At 48.2% G+C, this 15,838-nt stretch overlaps 1 protein-coding gene across 1 annotated transcript in view; it reads right to left on the bottom strand.

The window, feature by feature from the left end:
* Positions 1-15,560, bottom strand: part of RALGPS1 (Ral GEF with PH domain and SH3 binding motif 1) — a 315,889-nt gene extending 300,329 nt beyond the window's left edge. Inside the window, 1 exon segment of the mRNA XM_030919367.1 lies at positions 15,340-15,560. The gene's annotated coding sequence lies outside the window, so the exon portion shown is untranslated.
* Positions 15,561-15,838: the final 278 nt, after the last annotated feature.

Raw genomic sequence — 15,838 nt, 5'->3', positions numbered from 1 at the left:
GGAGATCGAGACCATCCTGGCTAACACGGTGAAACCCCGTCTCTACTAAAAACCATACAAAAAATTAGCCGGGCGTGGTGGTGGGCACCTGTAGTCCCAGCTACTCAGGAGGCTGAGGAAGGAGAATGGCGTAAACCCGGGAGGAGGAGCTTGCAGTGAGCTGGGATCCGGTCACTGCACTCCAGCCTGGGCGACAGAGCGAGACTCCGTCTCAAAATAAATAAATAAATAAATAAATAAATAAATAAATAAATAAATAAATCCCTGATGCCACTTCCCCACAATGTCTATCCACTAAAATACTCAGGGAAGTAGAAGTGGCAATAAAAATTTGTATCAGCCAGGCACAGTGGCTCACATCTGTAATCCCAGCACTTTGGGAGGCCATGGCAGGCGTATTATCTGAGGTAGGGAGTTTGAGACCAGCCTGACCAATATGGAGAAACCCCATCTCTACTAAAACAAAAAAAAAATACAAAATTAGCCAGACGTGGTGGTGCATACCTGTAATCCCAGCTACTCAGGAGGCTGAGGCAGGAGAATTGCTTGAACGTGGGAGGCGGAGGTTGCGGTGAGCTAAGATCACGCCATTGCACTCCAGCCTGGGCAATAAGAGCGAAACTCCGTCTCAAAAAAAAAGAAAAAAGATAAAAGAAATAAAAAAAAGAAAATTTCTATCATCACTAAGGACTAAGGTTACTTTGTCCTCATCATCTCCAGGTATTGATTCAGAATCTCTTGCCTCTCTTCTTCGCAGCCAACAAGACTACTTTGATCATGCTTAATAGTTCCTGGACCTTGTACCTTTTCATTTGCTATCATGTCATGTTTTTATGATTCTCCACTGCTATCCTTATCCTCTTGGTGTTCCAGTAATTTTGCCAGTGGATCTGGTTTTCCCTCTCATGTTGCTAATCTCATACTGAACTTGTTACTGTTGATGTTCTTTATTTCAAACATTTATCATATAGGTTAGATTTGGTCCAATGGAGGTATTTACAGAGGTACTCACATGATGGTCATCATCACTATCATCACCATTTATTGAACCATTACTCTGTGACAGGTACTGTGCTAAGCACCTTATCCATAGAAATACACCACCAAATCCACGCAATAATTCTCTAATGAATTATTAAAGAGAAAGTAAGAAAACTGAGGCCCAAAGAGGTTAGGTAACATATCCAAGAACTGACAGCCAGTAAGAGCATCCTTGGCCAGGCGCGGTGGCTCACATCTGTAATCTCAGCACTTTGGGAAGCCGAGGTAAGCGGATCACCTGAGGTCAGGAGTTTGTGACCAGCCTGGTGAACACAGTGAAACCCTGTCTCTACCAAAAATACAAAAATCAGCCAGACGTGGTGGCAGCCACCTGTAATCCCAGCTACATGGAAGGCTGAGGCAGGAGAATTGCTTGAAGCCAGGAGGTGGAGGTTGCAGTGAGCCGAGATTGCGCCACCGCACTCCAGCCTGGGGAACAAGAGCGAGACTCCGTCTCCAAAAAAAATAAAAAATAAAAATTCCTCACTGGTAGTATTTGTGCAAAGGCAGGATTTGAACACAGCTCAGTCTGCCTCTTATTTTGAAACATTTCTTTATGTTCTATAGGAGCTGAATAGCATTTTATGTTCTGTACTGGTACACATATCCCATCATCCTGCCGCTACTTTCTATCCAACTGTTCCCTTCTCTTTGCCTGGCATTTGGGTTTCTCAGCTCAACCAACATTAATTCCTTTTCTTCTTCCTTTCCTAAGAAGCAAAAGGCATCACACCATGGCAGTCAGTCCTGGTATTAAGGACTCTCCCTCAAGTTAACCCTGATCCTTCTCACTACTCCTCAGCTGTGGCTTTCAGCACCAGCGTCAGCGGCAACAGGGTCTGTGCCTCTGCCCTACACTCAAAGGTCTTAGGGTTGAGGGTAATACTAACAACACACACAGTGGATCACAGATCAGTTTCCCACCGGATCTCTCAGATTGAAGGCTCTTCACCTGGCTCTGTAAGCTAAGCTCAGTCAGGCATTTAAGCTTATCAGGGGACAGACTTTCACTTTTACCACTTTAGGATACCACCCCTCATACCGCCACTTTTACCACTTTAGGAGACCACCCCCCATACCGCCACCAGCAGTCTGAGTAGATCCCAAGTACTCTAACTCTCAGACTCCACCCATAAGTTCCAGAAATTCTATAACAGGCTTTTCCCTGCTACCCAAGCACAGGATATAAAGTGGACCAGGGATGCACCCCAACCCCAAGTCACAGATACCTACCCATACATCACGTTAGTCTAATCTGAATGGTTTAATCATCTTCTCAGACTCCAGCTGTTCCGATCAGCTGCCTTTCCTAGGACCTAGACACACATTCCTGAGGTTGCAGATATATCTGGAACCTCGCAACGTCAGATGGGGGAGGGTGCAACTCTCTGGCTTCAGGGGACAGAGATTTTAGTCCCAAGGACCAGCAATAGAAGGCACAAGAGAATTGCTTGACAAGGCGGCTAGGAGGCGATGAAGGGTGTAGAGACTGTCTGCAGCAAAGAGCCTCTTTCAGAGTCTTCTGCACACGACAACAAAGGTAACTGAAGCATAACCTCTCATGGGAGACCGGCTCTGACACTAGTGTAAACAAATGTTGATGGCAGGCATGGAAGGCTCAGTTCTAGGAGGCAGGGCAATAATTCCCTAATGAATTACTAAAGAGAAAAATGAGAAAACTGAAGCCCTGCAGGGAAAGAAGTGGAGGCTGGTGCCCTCACCACCAGTTTCCACACCATCGTTCTTCCGGTCTTTCTTCCTAGCTGCCCATTCCTCCTCTTGCTTCTTCCCTGACTTCCACTTCCACCTCTCATGCTGATGCTCCCCAGCAATTCAGCCAGGACCCTCATCCACAACCACACAGCCTTCCTGAGTGATCCCATCCTCTCCGACAATACAACTTCAGGGGCCAGCTACCCAAGAATGACCCCAAGTATCTCCTGGGGCATCGGAACCATCTGTGAAAGCCCTTAAACATAAGACTACCAGCCTCCCTCCCTGCAAACACTACAGAGGACTCTGATGCTCTAGAGTGTGAGAACCACTGTTCCAGCCTAGATCTCTCTCTCAGCCGCAGATGAGCAGGCCAGTCGCGAAGTGGGCAGGTCCACCAAGCGATCCCACAGCCATTCCAAACTCAAAATGGCCCAAACCAAATTCACAACCTTCCCCTACCAACCCGGTATTCCTTTCACGTTTTATAGCTCAGTGACTGGTCCTGCCATCTCATGGCACCGAGCGAGAAACTCTGACATCGCCCTTCCTCCCATCTACCAAGTAGGAGAGGCCTCTACATCAGTTTCTTTTGAGCCTGCCTTCACCTCCCCATCCACCGAGCCAGGACCCCATCATCCCACTCCCGAATTCCTATAATAACCCTCACTCAGCTCCCAATCTCTAGTCCCCTTTCACACCATCATCCTCCACACTGCCACCAGGACTACAAGTGACAATCCTTCTCTCCTCTTACAGCTTCAATGATTCTCCACTGACCACAAGACAACACCTACACACCTAGGCACTGCCTGCAAGTCCCTCTGCGAACTGACCCCAAACCACCTCTCCAACAAGCTCCTCCTCCCTCCATCCTCCACCACAAACCTCACGCTCCAGCAACACCACACTGCCCACCACCCCTGAAGCACATCATACTCCCTCCTGTTTCTGTACCTTTGTACAATCTGTTTCCTCTGCCTGTATCCTGCTTTGCCTGGAAAAGTGAAAATCTTTAAGAGTCTGTGAGTCTTACTCAGTCCCATGAGCTTCCATTTCCACTACTCTACTTCCCAAGACACGGTATTATCATTATGTATGTACTTCCATCTGTCAATTCTTGGTGCTCCTGAGGGCAGGGTCTGCAGTGTCAAGCCCTATTACATGCTTAGTAAATGTTTACTTAATGACTGAAAACCACTAATGAGGTCCAAGTATTCTTCTACACCTTCAAGAAGCAAAGGAAGCAATCAATCTCTAAAGCAATAAAAATAAGGCCAATTGCTATCTTGGAAACCACGGGTAATGTTTCAGTAATAGATGCTTTTGGTGACAGCTGAGGAGTTATGAAAAATGAGTCAGCAACTACATAATTTGCCCATTATTTCTGGCACAGTCCAAGGAAACAAGGCCTTGACCAGAACATGAACACTGGTCCCTCCCTTGCTCTCAGTGCTTTAGCCATGCTGGCTCCCCAGCACATCTGGAGTCCACCATGCCCTTTTCCCAGCTAGGATGATGGCAGATGCAACTGTCACCTCCCCACCTGGCTAGCTTCAATTCATCTTTCAGGTGTCAGCTTAAAGGCCCCTTCCTCTGGTAAGCTGTCTCTGACTCCCCTAGCAGGAAAGCTATTCAATATATGGTCTCTTAGCACCTTATACTCCTCTTTTGCAGACATCAGTGCTATAATTATTATTTTTTTTTAGAGATAGGGTCTATGTTGCCCAGGCTGGTCTCATTACGTTGCCCAAGCTAGACTCAACTCTTAGACTCAAGCAATCTTCCTGCCTTAGCCTTCTGAGTAGCTGGGACTACAGGTCCCAGCTACTGTGCACTGTAATTTTTTTTTTTTTTTTTTTTGAGACAGAGTCTCACTCTGTCTCCCAGGGCCTGAGTGCAGTGTTGCCATCTCAGCTCACTGCAACTTCTGCCTCCAGGTTCCGGTGATTCTCCTGCCTAGGCCTCCCAAGTAGCTGGGATTAAAGGTGCGTGCCACCATGCCCAGCTAATCTTTTGTATTTTTAGTAAAGAGGGGGTTTCACCATGTTGGCCAGGCTGGTCTTGAACTCCTGACCTCGAATAATCTGCCTGTCTTGGCCTCCCAAAGTGCTGGGATTACAGGCATGAGCCACCACACCCAGCCCTTGTATTTACTTTTCTATGTACTTGTTATTATTTTTGTTATTTAACCTTGTTACTAGACTGTACGCTAAAGTACAGCAAGGACCAGATCTGTCTTTTTATTTATTTATTTATTTATGTTTTATTTTTATTTTTTGAGATGGAGTTTCACTCTTGCTGCCCAGGCTGGAGTGCGATGGCGCGATCTCAGCTCACCGCAACCTCCACCTCCTAGGTTCAAGCGATTCTCCTGCCTCAGCCTCCTCAGTAGTTGGGATTACAGGCATGCGCCACCGTGCCCAGCTAATTTTTTGTACTTTTAGTAGAGATGGAGATGGTCAGGCTAGTCTCGAACTCCTGGCCTCAGGTGATCCACCCACCTTGGCCTCCCAAAGTGCTGGGATTATAGGCATGAGCCACCACACTTGGCCTTTTTTTTTTTTTTTTTTTTTTTTTTTTTTTTTACCACTGTGGCCTCACACTTGGCATAGCACTGGCACTCAGCAGACCGTGGACAAGAACTGGATGGATGGATGGACAGATGGCCAGATGGGCTGGTAGGCAAGTAGTAGTTATGGAGGACAGGGAAGAATGAGGAATAAGGTTACCTTCAGTTATTGGTACAATCCTTGATAATCATCCAGCTCTCTTTGTTCTGACTTAAGCCTCATAACACAATCTCAGATATTAAAACTGGGGCTTCCCTACTGAAAAGGGATGCATGCACACCAAAGATATTCCTGTTTGCATGGAAAGTGGGAGTCTCAAAGCAAATGGACACATTTGGCATTCTGACTTCATATTCATTGATCTTTCTATATACCAGGTTGCTTCTCTGTTCCACAAGTACTACTGACTACAGAATCTCTCAGTCCTTATGAACCCCCCGAAATCATGATTGTGTTAACAGACCACAACAGACACTGTCTTTTCTTAACTAGCCACCAACACTGGACTAGGTATTGGAGCTGTGTGCTAAGTCAAGTTTACATCCTGTTCCCACACAGTCATGCTGCAGATTCAACAAAGGCCCCTGAAGCAGACACTTTCATCTGAGATAAATGCTTCACCATAGGCATAGGCTAGACTCAACTCTTAGACTCAAGCAATCTTCCTGCCTTAGCCTTCTGAGTAGGCAGCTGTTGAGAAACTGTTACATGCATATGGACGTGTTCGAGTTCACGGGCTTTGTCAGGTGGGGAATCAGGGCACCTGAGTATGAAACTCTATCAAAGCCTCCACCCTCATCTGTAAAGTAGAAAGAGTGAACTCAATGCTTGGTAACCATCAGGACAGATGGACACTATATGTGATAAGCACAAAGGCCATAGTGATGCTCTTTGCCAAAGTGTCCCATGGCGGATATAGCCAGAGATACATTAAAGAAATAAACTAACTGAAACAACAAGTATCTTCTGAAAACAGCAAAGGATGCTACATATCGATCAGCAAGTAACTTCTAATCTTATCAAAAAAGCTTGTCAGCCAGGTGTAGTGACACTTGGGAGCTACTTGGGAGGCTGAGGCAGGAGGATCGCTTGAGGCCATGAGTTGAAGGCTATAGTGTGCTATAATTGCACCTGTGAATAGCCACTTCACTCCAGCCCAGGTGACTCAGCAAGACTGTGTCTCCTTTAAAAAACAAAACAAAACAAAAAGCTTCTCAACAAGAACACAAATTTTAACCCTAGTTACAAACTAATCATCACAGGTACCAATAATTACTATACTTCAGTCGTTTACAGGAAAGTTCAGTGTTTTCTGCCCCATAAGCATGAAACAAGACCTTAAGCCCATCATTCCAGATTCAACTCAACTCCTCAAACTCAATCATCAGGAAACCGAAACATCTAAAACCAAGGAAACTATCATAACTGCCTTTTTCCAATGAAGCCCTGTTGCCTTATCTCACCTGTGACTTCTACAATGAGTGTGTCAGGAGCCACACCTTGAGGCAGCCAGGAGCATGAGAAGAGGCATTTGAGGCATTAGGACCCTCAGCTTCTCTCATAGCTACATCTTGGGCAATGTGTTTAACCTCTCTAAGCTTCCGTTTTCTTCTATGCACTTCAAAACCTGCCCTACCTACCTGCAGAATCAACGTAAGGCTGGAATAAAAAGTGTGAAGAGAACTTTTTAAGTGTTGTAAAGTGTTGAGATATTGTATAACGGATGGAACCTCAGATCTAACAACCTTCTCATTTTATAGATTCAGATCAGTCACTGGAAGCCCACTATTTTTACTCCATTTGTTCATCCAATAAACATTTATGGAGCATCTACTACAGGCCGGATGCCAGGCTGGGCACTGAGGACCTGCTGGTGGGCAAAACAGCCACAGCCCATGAACTGATGGGACTGCACTGCACCAGGGGAGACCCTCAGACATATCCAGCAATTACCCTAGAAAGCATATTCTTACACCTCACAGGCCATGCTAATGATTTGGTCTTTTTTCTGACAGAAATTAGAAGCCACTGGAGGCTTTTAAGCAAAGGGAATGGCATACTCAGACCATTCTCGCTGCCTTGCACCAGCGTGGGGTAGGCCCTGAATATGCAAGAACAAATGTGGACTCTTACTCTGTAAAGTCTAGAGAAAAGCCATGAGGGAGTCACCGGTGGGCACAATTGTACTGTATGCTACGGCAGGGCACACAGTGAGAGAGCTGTGGGATCCCAGTAGGAGAGCAATCTATAAACGCCAGTGGACTGAAAGTGTTAGAGATATGGTGCCTAGAAAGAAAAAATAAACAGCTGCACAGAGGACTAATCCTCTCCGTAATTCCACATAACGAACTTTATTGCCAGAGAAAGACAGCAAATTGTCTTGAATCTATTAACTTGTTTTCCATAAATATTTAATTATTCAGAAATATGCCAAAAGCACAAACTTCCCTTGCCCTAGTTATCGGACTTATACAACAGTGGGTGATAATTACTGTATCCAATAAATACGGACTTAAATATATTCCCTATTCTTCCTTTCATCTCAGATGATTTTAGAAGAAACCTATGGCTGTCAAGGCCAAACATTTAAATTTTCTTCTGATTACTCAAAAATCGACTTAACCTTAAAATATATTTAAATTCTGAAGAAGGAAAGTATCATGTTGCATCATTAGTTTATATTTAAGACCAATCATTTACACGGAATAACAGAATGATTAAACAGAAAGAACTTGAGAAGCCAGCCCCCAGTTCCTAAATGGGCCTGAGACAAAGGCACCCAGAATGGCTCTGTCCTCTCCCTCACCAGTACCCTATGTCTTTGTGGGAGCTGAGGCTTGCATCTGCAACCCCAAAGCAGAAAGATTTCTCCCCGCCACCCTAGACACGCTTGCCAGCTCCCCATCACCAAGTACATGTGTATTTTAACACATTGCTTGTGCAGTAACTCACATAACTTCCATAGGTAATACATTAATACCCTGAGAAAAGCATCCTAAAAATCGTATAACCCTGGGTGAAAAGAGGACACTACTCTAGCTCCCATTTCCTGGGTGCTCACAATGTGCAAGCCCTCTGCTAAGCCCTATTCTGTAGTGTCTCCCTGAAACCCTGTATGAACCACACAAAGGCACATACTATTTCACCTCTTGTATTGATGAGAAAACAGAGGTAGAGTTATTTGCTCCAAGCCACAAGGCTTGTGAGTGATGGAGTCAGGACACAAACCCACATCTGTTTATGTCCCAGCTCCAGAGTCTGTGTTTTAAGCACTGCCTTATCTGTCTCTCTGATGCTCAGGAGATCAATCTCCTGCAAAGAAAAACATGACAGATTTGAAAGCTCTACAGAAAAACCAAGGAATGATTTGCTGTTCTGGGTCTTCAGGTCTCTGCGCTCGTCAGCAAGCACAGGCGAGACAAGTACAACTCATGCCTCTCCTTGGGGAAAAGTCACAGAATTGATCAGTGCCAGGTACTTGGACAAAGAAAAGGTGTTCACAATGATGATGGGTGAAATGTACCTTTCAGAAGAGCTCATGCGGGAAGTGGGGAGGAAACACTTACAGACAAGCCTATAGACCTGGAGCCATAGTATCACCTGCAGGGCTGGTGAAGAAGATCCTGAGGACTCCTTGAGCACTTGATGACTTCAGAGTTGATTTCTCAGACGACTTGACCTTCACATTTAATACCTAACTTTCGCCATGACCACGACACTATCACTAGGACACTGATGAAACAGCTCAAGAGGCGCTTCTTGGTTCTCCCACAGTACCATGTATAATTACAATAGTGAGCACTCTGTAAGCATTAGCTTCCTGGCAGGCACTGTGCTAAACACTGCACTGCATTATTTCACTGAAAACTTCAACAGTCCTAAGTTAGGTAATACTGCTATCCCCACTTCACCAAATCAGTAAGCCAAGACTCAGAGCTGGGAAGACACCTACCCATGGTCACACAGGTTGTCTCTGACAGAGGCAGGATTTGAACCCAGGACTGCCCGGCTCTGAGCCTGAAACTGCGTGGCCACTTCACGAGCGGTTCTCTGTTATGGCCCGCCTTCAGTCACCTTCTGTTTGTGGGTGACTTCTCCACTGACTGTGAGATCCCAAAGGGCAGGGACAAAGCTTCATCTGCATGTGTCCAGCATCCAGCACAAGGTTTAGCCCAAAGCAAGAGCCTAGCAAGGCAGGTTAATGAATGCCCACCTGAAGAAAGTCAAGTGTACTCTGCTACGAAAGGAGGCCCAGAAACACTCCTCACAGAAGCCAATCCAACCAACTCTTCCCCCGAGTTAAAATCTATGAGCCACCTACTCAGTTCCTTTGGCCTGCTCCTCCACAACCCCAGCCCAAGGCAAGGGAGAGCAGTCACACTTCTGCGGAAAGGAGAGTTTCAGCAAGCATGAGCAGCTCATTCCAGACTTGTCCATTTTTTTGCTTCCTCACCTTGACTTTCAGCATCTGCAACAAATATTTCTTTCTTCCCATCCCTAAGACTTTTTAGGTCAAGTATCATCAGCCATACCCAAAGCCTACAGCTAGCATATAGCACAGCACACGCCTGTCTCAGAGTCAGCACTCAAATATTTGGGGAGTGAAGAAGTATAATCCAAGGAATGGGTTTCACCAGAGACCTGGTGACGTATAAATAAGAATCTGCCACCATTTAGTAGTATGATTTGTCTGAGCATAGGTCCATCACACTGTTCAACAAGAGCCTATCCTGTACCAAGCTCTGGGGACCCAGCAGCAAAGAAAGCAGGAGACTTTCCTTGTGCAGAGTAGAGACACAGGCAAAAAGTCACATATGCGATAACATGACGTGTGCTGTGATCCAGGTACACACAGAAGGAAAGTCAAGGTAGTACAAATAGGAGGGTGCCTGGAAAAATTAAGTAGGTTTCACAAAGGAGGGAAAATCTGAGCTGAGGAGGCATTCCCAAACCACCCCAGGGAGAAGTCACTGCTCCCTGCCTCTGTGACTTCACACAATGCTCACCTCCCACCACCTGGCCCACTATACTGTTTGGTAATCAATGGCTTGTGTGCCGATCTCCACACACAGCATGTGAGCACCTCAAAGGCAAGGACTTTAGGTATTCTCCACGGCTCACCTTTAACTGTCCAGTAAATATCTGCTCACAAAGAATAGAATCTATTTCAGATTATTAATAACATAGCAGCTCATCCTTCTTAAGCACCTACTATGACCTGCTATTGCTGTATGTACTTTGCATTGCATGATCTCACTTCCTCTGCACAAAAACCCCCAAAGACAGATCCTATTATCATTATCTATTTTACAGATACGGAAACTGAGATGCAGAGAGATCAGGTAAATTGTTGCAAGTCACACAGCCAGTAAGTGACACAGCTGGACTTTGAATCAAGGCCTGCATGGAAAATCAGTTCTCAATTACCAGTGAACAAATCCCTTTTCCTTTCTCTTTCTGTACTCTGCCTTGCATCCAGATACATGGATTGCCCTTTAATCTACTGTTCACTGGGAGTAAGGCCACTTCTTTTCCTAGGACAAAGGATGTCTCTTGCTAGGCTTCTAAACAATGACTGCTAACCAATACTGAGTAAACATCATTGGGGAGTGGGGGGTAGAGGTACAAAATTGTGCTTGTATCAGTCAAAAACATTTATTAAGAAGGAACTGTACATACTAACTGACACATTTTCCACTGTTAGAACAAAGTCCAAAGTAAATACTACACAACAATGAGTATGTATAGAATGCTATTCTTTGCGTAAGAGAAAGAATATATAATAAACAAGAAACTGGTAACAGTGGCTGCCTCTAGGGAAAAGGACTAGGAACTGTCAACATGAGGCAAGACAGACACTTACTTTACAATTTATTCCCCCACTTGCCTTAAAAAAATCCATGTGTGGGCCCGGCGCGGTGCCTCACACCTGTAATCCCAGCACTTTGGGAGGCCAAGGCAGGCGGATCACCTGAGGTCCAGAATTCGAGACCAGCCTGACCAACATGCAGAAACCCGGTCTCTACTAAAAATACAAAATCAGCCAGGCACGGGGCCTCACGCCTGCAATCTCAGCACTCTAGGAGGCCGAGGCGGGCGGATCACAAGGTCAGGAGATCGAGACCATCCTGGCTAATACAGTGAAACCCCATCTCTACCAAAAAATACAAAAAAATTAGCCGGGAGTAGTGGCAGGCGCCTGTAGTCCCAGCTACTCAGGAGGCTGAGGCAGGAGAATGGCGTGAACCCGGAAGGCGGAGCTTGCTGTGAGCCAAGATCACGCCACTGCACTCCAGCCTGCTTGGGTGACAAAGCAAGGCTCTGTCTCAAAAAAAAAAAAAAATCCACGTGTGATTTTTTTACTTGCTCAAAATATAAAATAAAAACTATATTTGCTAGACGTGGTGGCTCACGCCTGTAATCTCAGCACTTTGGGAGGCCGATGGGAGGATCACTTGATCCCAGGAGTTCAAGACCAGCCTGGGCAACATAGTGAGACTCCCATCTCTACAAAAAATTAAAAATTAGCCAGGTGTTGTGGCACAGTACTTGGGAGGCTACGGTGGCAGGATCATTTGAGCCTGGGAGGTCAAGGCTGCAGTGAGCCATGACTGTGCCATTGCACTCCAATCTGGGTAACAGAGGAAGATCCTGTCTCTTAAAAAAAAAAAAAAAAAATTTTAAACTATATTCAAAGAAACCATTTATTACTGGGCCTTTCCCAAATGCTTACATACATATGATTGCAATCATGAAGAATTACGTATGTTTACGAACAAAAATTGAATGAACTTAATGTGTGATGAAATGGAACCATGCACCAACTTTTGTCTTTTATGTTGAAGTTCACTAATTTTACTAATGTTACAATATTTTTGTGCAATAAATAAAGTGTATGTTAAAGGTACAGATACCATATGCATAAAAGCAGCAGGGACAACTTGCCACACCTTTTTTCCAGTTAAAGTCCTTCATCTGTTCTTTCAACAAGCAATCAGTGAGCACCTACTGTGTGCCAGGCAAGGTGCTAGACAGAATTTTTTAAAAGAAGAACTAAACAACAGGTCATTAGTTTCCTCCCTCCTGCCTTTGAAGAAAATATGATGGCGTGCTAACCAGAAGGCCAGATCTAGAAGAACTCCTGGTGATCACATAGTCTAACACCCTCCTCACTCAGCTAAGAAACCCAAGGTCTGGAGACAGGAAGGGGTTTGTTCAAGGTTATATAAGAAATAGAGGCCTCAGAATTCCCTGTCCTGCTCTCCTTGCATGTTACATGCTGTTCTGAGTGGCTTGTGTTGAAAGATGGGCAGGCAGTGAGAGACAGCACAGGACCCTAACCAGGTGGATCAGGTGCCTTCTCCCCTCCTGTCTCATTTATTCTTCTTAACAACCTCACAAGGTGGGCATGGTTATCCTTGCTTTACAAATAAAAAAACCAAAGCTCTGTGGAGCTAAGGAAGTAGTGCTGGTTCACTCAGCAGGAGGTGGCAGCCTGTGGTTTCAAACAGACCTGACTTCCAAGTCACAGCTCTTATCCTCCATACTGAAAAGGAAAATCCATTTCAAGAGGTGGGCCATATCAGAGAACCTCAGATGCAGTATTTTTCATTAATGAAGTCTTTCTCTCGACGCTGAATGTTGCTAATCCCCTCACTATTCAACAGATGTTCTAACTCTTCTTTGCCACCAAGTTTGAGCTTTCCTTCTAACCCAAAAAGCATGACGGTCACTCAGATAGCAGCAGTCTCTGAGAGCCATTAACACCGTTTGGGCCAAGACAGAGTGGGAGAACTTTCACATGCTGCTTCTACATCCTCTGGGACCTGCCACACAAGCACAGGCACCAGTAAGGGCCTAATCCCCTCAACGCTACTGGGTCACCACTGCACTAACTAGTGGTAATGAGGGAGTCCAGCACCATGGTTTCTGGCCCCCAAAAGTCCCATAGCTTCTATAGTGGGGAAAAAAAAATGCAGGTTAGTAGCGAAGTATCCACCTACCTTCGCTTTTGTCCACGCAATGAAGGTAGGAGGCATTACAGTTTGGACTGGTCAGCTACCAGCAAGCCGAGGCACTGGGCTTCAAAAGGTCACATATATGGGTATATAACACTCTTCTGAAATTCAGAAACAGCCCTGTCATCTCGCTTCCTTCTCCCCGCCCCTGTGAGTACACAGTGGAGTCAGGCATTGCCTTCTTTCAGGGGTCTTTTTTTTTGGGATTTCTGTGTGTTTTGAGACGGAAGAGTCTCACTCCATCGCCCAGGGTGGAGTGCAGTGACACGATCTCGGCTCACTGCAACCTCCACCTCCCAGGTTCAAGCAATTATCCTGCCTCAGCCTCCTGAGTAGCTGAGATTACAGGTGCCCGGCACCATGCCCGGCTAATTTTTGTATTTTTCTTAGAGACAGGGTTTCACCATGTTGGCCAGGCTGGTCTCAGACTCCTGACCTCAAATGATCCACCCTCCTTGGCCTCCCAAAGTGCTGGGATTACAAGCGTGAGCCACTGCACCCGACCCTTTTGGAATGTGGTAAAATCAGGGTCTGTACTTGGATGGGGGCAGAGGGACTTCCATAGCCTCAGGCCTGAGCTTTATGCTCCAGCTCAGAGTCCTCACCGGGGTTGGGGTCTAAAGGTCAGCAAACAAATGTTCTTCTGCTTCCACTTGCCACTGCTCCCTGCGTTGCAGCAGCTCCGTCAGAGGCCTCGCAGGGAGAAGCAGTCACGATCCAAGACACAGCTGAGTCTTTTGGGAACTCCCAAAAAAAACCTCATCCCAAACTGCGAATAGAAAGTGGTCTAGTCTCACCTCTTAACTAGAAACAAACCCTCTCTTCTTTAGACTGTCCAGTCCCTGAATCCAACCTGCCCATCGGCATAAGAAAGGGAAACTCTTAACTTTATCCAGTGATTTGCTCAGTAGGCACTGTTTCATCCTATCCTCACCAGGCCCCTGGGAGACGCACAGGCAGGTACTAACATGCTCATTTTGCAACGGAGGAAACAGGTGAAAAACTCTCCCAGGTAGCATAGTCAAAAGCTTCTGAATTCTCATCCCTGCTCTCCCCTCTTACCAGGCTGCCATTTCAGTCTTTCTGAGACGCACTGCTGAGATCTACAGCAGCTTCTGGTACCAGTAGCCAGCAAGCCAGGACCCCTCCAAGCCTCACACTACTCTTCAATCACACACATTTTTCAACAGCCTATCATCCAATGACAGCCAACACCCCCCCACACCCGCATCCTGGCATGCCCCTTCAACAGCAACAGGAAAGCCCGTGAGGTGCGAAAAACAGCGCGCCCCACTTAGGGCGCGGCGTAGCATCGGGGAGGCAGCCGGCCGGTAACCAGGACAGCTGAGCTCCAAGCCCGAGTCAGCAGTGGCACAGGCAGGCCCGGACGGTCCTTCTAGCGGCATTTACGGATGCCCCCAGAATCCGCAGGGAGCCCAAAGCCCCCGCTCCCACCCAAGACCCCCTGGACAGCGGAGAGGGCGGCCTTTCCTTCTCGGGCGACCACCCACCCTCGCCCGCTCCTCACCTGGGGCCCTGCTTCCGCACCGCAGTCACCCGGGCCCCGCCCCCCGCCGCTGCAGGTCCCCCTGACCCCGCCCCCCGCACCTGTGCTTTCCCCAGGTCCGGCGCGCTGGCCGCACCCCGCAGCCCCGCCCACAGCAGCCCCGCCGGCCCCGCCCCCCGCACCTGCAGCCGCGGCGCCCCGCCCAACTGCCTCCCCGGTCCCGCCCCCCGCGCCCGCGCCTCTTCCCCGCCGTCCTTCACGCTCCCGGGGACCAGCGCGCCCCCGGCCCCGGACCTCAGAACCCCCAGATCCCGGCCAGGCCCCGGCGCCGGGCACCCGCAGGCACGGCTCGGCCCCGCCTCCCGAACCGAGGCCCCTCCCCGGCTCCGGCGGCCCTCAGGGTCCCGCCCCCCGCACCTGCAGCTCCCTCAGGGCCGGCCTCAGGGCCCGCCCCGCCCCGCCCCGCCCCGCCGGCCGCGCCTCTCACCGCCGCTCTCCCCGCCGCCGCAGTCCCGGCCGGTCACCTTGACGCGGGCCGCAGTGGCTGCCGCCGCTTCCTCATGGCCCTGGGAGCGGCCCAGCGGCAGCGGCGCCTTCGCTTGGAGGCTGGGGCCGCGCCGAGCCGGGCCGGGGCCGGGCCGGGCGCAGCTGGAGCGCGGGCAGACGCGGGAGCGGAGCCGGTGCCCAGCCGCAGTAGGAACCGTCCGCTCCAGGGCCTGAGCGGCGGGCCGCTCATCCAATCGGCGCGCGGCGCCAGAACAGCCCCCCAACCAGCTCGTTGCAGGGGTGGAGACACGCAAATCGGCTGGCTGGTAGCGCCAGTGCGCAGCCGCTGTATACGCGGTCCTCCCGGGCCTCGGCCTCCGCGCTCATCTGCAGACGCCCTCTCCGCCTGCAGGGATGCTGCGCTGCCAGCACACCCTGCCTGCCGCCCGCCACGCCCATCTCCTGCCTAGAAATAGCCGCACATCTCATTCCCCACACGG

This window comes from Rhinopithecus roxellana, chromosome 16 (assembly GCF_007565055.1).
Source record: "Rhinopithecus roxellana isolate Shanxi Qingling chromosome 16, ASM756505v1, whole genome shotgun sequence".
Lineage (NCBI taxonomy): Eukaryota > Metazoa > Chordata > Mammalia > Primates > Cercopithecidae > Rhinopithecus > Rhinopithecus roxellana.
Note: the sequence above shows the minus strand (reverse complement) of the source record. Positions and strands in the feature narration are given on the sequence as shown.